Source organism: Musa acuminata, unplaced genomic scaffold (assembly GCF_036884655.1).
Source record: "Musa acuminata AAA Group cultivar baxijiao unplaced genomic scaffold, Cavendish_Baxijiao_AAA HiC_scaffold_506, whole genome shotgun sequence".
In the NCBI taxonomy this organism is placed as follows: domain Eukaryota; kingdom Viridiplantae; phylum Streptophyta; class Magnoliopsida; order Zingiberales; family Musaceae; genus Musa; species Musa acuminata.
In genome coordinates, this window is record NW_027020751.1 from 134326 (window position 1) to 137500 (window position 3175).

The following is a 3175-nucleotide window of genomic DNA, read 5'->3' on the forward strand; positions in this document are numbered from 1 at the left end:
GATGGCTGACGTTTTGCTCCGCTCTCGACGGTCACCGCGCAATGCAAGAACAGGCCAAAAACTGGCCAAAACGGCCCAAAAACGGGCCAAAACTGGCCATTTTTGGCTGCACGAGCGAGCGGCGAGCGGCGGACAGCGAGCGAAGCGAGAGGCAGCACCGTCCCTGCTATACGAAAGCCCCATCCAGCCCTGTGCCACCCGGGGGGTTCCAGGGTGCTGAGATGGCTGACGTTTTGCTCCGCTCTCGACGGTCACCGCGCAATGCAAGAACAGGCCAAAAACTGGCCAAAACGGCCCAAAAACGGGCCAAAACTGGCCATTTTTGGCTGCACGAGCGAGCGGCGAGCGGCGGACAGCGAGCGAAGCGAGAGGCAGCACCGTCCCTGCTATACGAAAGCCCCATCCAGCCCTGTGCCACCCGGGGGGGGTTCCAGGGTGCTGAGATGGCTGACGTTTTGCTCCGCTCTCGACGGTCACCGCGCAATGCAAGAACAGGCCAAAAACTGGCCAAAACGGCCCAAAAACGGGCCAAAACTGGCCATTTTTGGCTGCACGAGCGAGCGGCGAGCGGCGGACAGCGAGCGAAGCGAGAGGCAGCACCGTCCCTGCTATACGAAAGCCCCATCCAGCCCTGTGCCACCCGGGGGGTTCCAGGGTGCTGAGATGGCTGACGTTTTGCTCCGCTCTCGACGGTCACCGCGCAATGCAAGAACAGGCCAAAAACTGGCCAAAACGGCCCAAAAACGGGCCAAAACTGGCCATTTTTGGCTGCGCGAGCGAGCGGCGAGCGGCGGACAGCGAGCGAAGCGAGAGGCAGCACCGTCCCTGCTATACGAAAGCCCCATCCAGCCCTGTGCCACCCGGGGGGTTCCAGGGTGCTGAGATGGCTGACGTTTTGCTCCGCTCTCGACGGTCACCGCGCAATGCAAGAACAGGCCAAAAACTGGCCAAAACGGCCCAAAAACGGGCCAAAACTGGCCATTTTTGGCTGCACGAGCGAGCGGCGAGCGGCGGACAGCGAGCGAAGCGAGAGGCAGCACCGTCCCTGCTATACGAAAGCCCCATCCAGCCCTGTGCCACCCGGGGGGTTCCAGGGTGCTGAGATGGCTGACGTTTTGCTCCGCTCTCGACGGTCACCGCGCAATGCAAGAACAGGCCAAAAACTGGCCAAAACGGCCCAAAAACGGGCCAAAACTGGCCATTTTTGGCTGCACGAGCGAGCGGCGAGCGGCGGACAGCGAGCGAAGCGAGAGGCAGCACCGTCCCTGCTATACGAAAGCCCCATCCAGCCCTGTGCCACCCGGGGGGTTCCAGGGTGCTGAGATGGCTGACGTTTTGCTCCGCTCTCGACGGTCACCGCGCAATGCAAGAACAGGCCAAAAACTGGCCAAAACGGCCCAAAAACGGGCCAAAACTGGCCATTTTTGGCTGCACGAGCGAGCGGCGAGCGGCGGACAGCGAGCGAAGCGAGAGGCAGCACCGTCCCTGCTATACGAAAGCCCCATCCAGCCCTGTGCCACCCGGGGGGTTCCAGGGTGCTGAGATGGCTGACGTTTTGCTCCGCTCTCGACGGTCACCGCGCAATGCAAGAACAGGCCAAAAACTGGCCAAAACGGCCCAAAAACGGGCCAAAACTGGCCATTTTTGGCTGCACGAGCGAGCGGCGAGCGGCGGACAGCGAGCGAAGCGAGAGGCAGCACCGTCCCTGCTATACGAAAGCCCCATCCAGCCCTGTGCCACCCGGGGGGTTCCAGGGTGCTGAGATGGCTGACGTTTTGCTCCGCTCTCGACGGTCACCGCGCAATGCAAGAACAGGCCAAAAACTGGCCAAAACGGCCCAAAAACGGGCCAAAACTGGCCATTTTTGGCTGCACGAGCGAGCGGCGAGCGGCGGACAGCGAGCGAAGCGAGAGGCAGCACCGTCCCTGCTATACGAAAGCCCCATCCAGCCCTGTGCCACCCGGGGGGTTCCAGGGTGCTGAGATGGCTGACGTTTTGCTCCGCTCTCGACGGTCACCGCGCAATGCAAGAACAGGCCAAAAACTGGCCAAAACGGCCCAAAAACGGGCCAAAACTGGCCATTTTTGGCTGCACGAGCGAGCGGCGAGCGGCGGACAGCGAGCGAAGCGAGAGGCAGCACCGTCCCTGCTATACGAAAGCCCCATCCAGCCCTGTGCCACCCGGGGGGTTCCAGGGTGCTGAGATGGCTGACGTTTTGCTCCGCTCTCGACGGTCACCGCGCAATGCAAGAACAGGCCAAAAACTGGCCAAAACGGCCCAAAAACGGGCCAAAACTGGCCATTTTTGGCTGCACGAGCGAGCGGCGAGCGGCGGACAGCGAGCGAAGCGAGAGGCAGCACCGTCCCTGCTATACGAAAGCCCCATCCAGCCCTGTGCCACCCGGGGGGTTCCAGGGTGCTGAGATGGCTGACGTTTTGCTCCGCTCTCGACGGTCACCGCGCAATGCAAGAACAGGCCAAAAACTGGCCAAAACGGCCCAAAAACGGGCCAAAACTGGCCATTTTTGGCTGCACGAGCGAGCGGCGAGCGGCGGACAGCGAGCGAAGCGAGAGGCAGCACCGTCCCTGCTATACGAAAGCCCCATCCAGCCCTGTGCCACCCGGGGGGTTCCAGGGTGCTGAGATGGCTGACGTTTTGCTCCGCTCTCGACGGTCACCGCGCAATGCAAGAACAGGCCAAAAACTGGCTAAAACGGCCCAAAAACGGGCCAAAACTGGCCATTTTTGGCTGCGCGAGCGAGCGGCGAGCGGCGGACAGCGAGCGAAGCGAGAGGCAGCACCGTCCCTGCTATATACGAAAGCCCCATCCAGCCCTGTGCCACCCGGGGGGTTCCAGGGTGCTGAGATGGCTGACGTTTTGCTCCGCTCACGACGGTCACCGCACCACGCAAGAACGGACCATAAACAGGCCAAAACAGCCCAAAAACGGGCCAAAACTGGTCATTTTTGGCTGCGCGAGCGAGCGGCGAGCGGCGAACAGCGAGCGAAGCGTGAGGCAGCACCGTCCCTGCTATACGAAAGCCCCATCCAGCCCTGTGCCACCCGGGGGGTTCCAGGGTGCTGAGATGGCTGACGTTTTGCTCCGCTCACGACGGTCACCGCGCCATGCAAGAACGGACCAAAAACAGGCCAAAACAGCCCAAAAACGGGCCAAA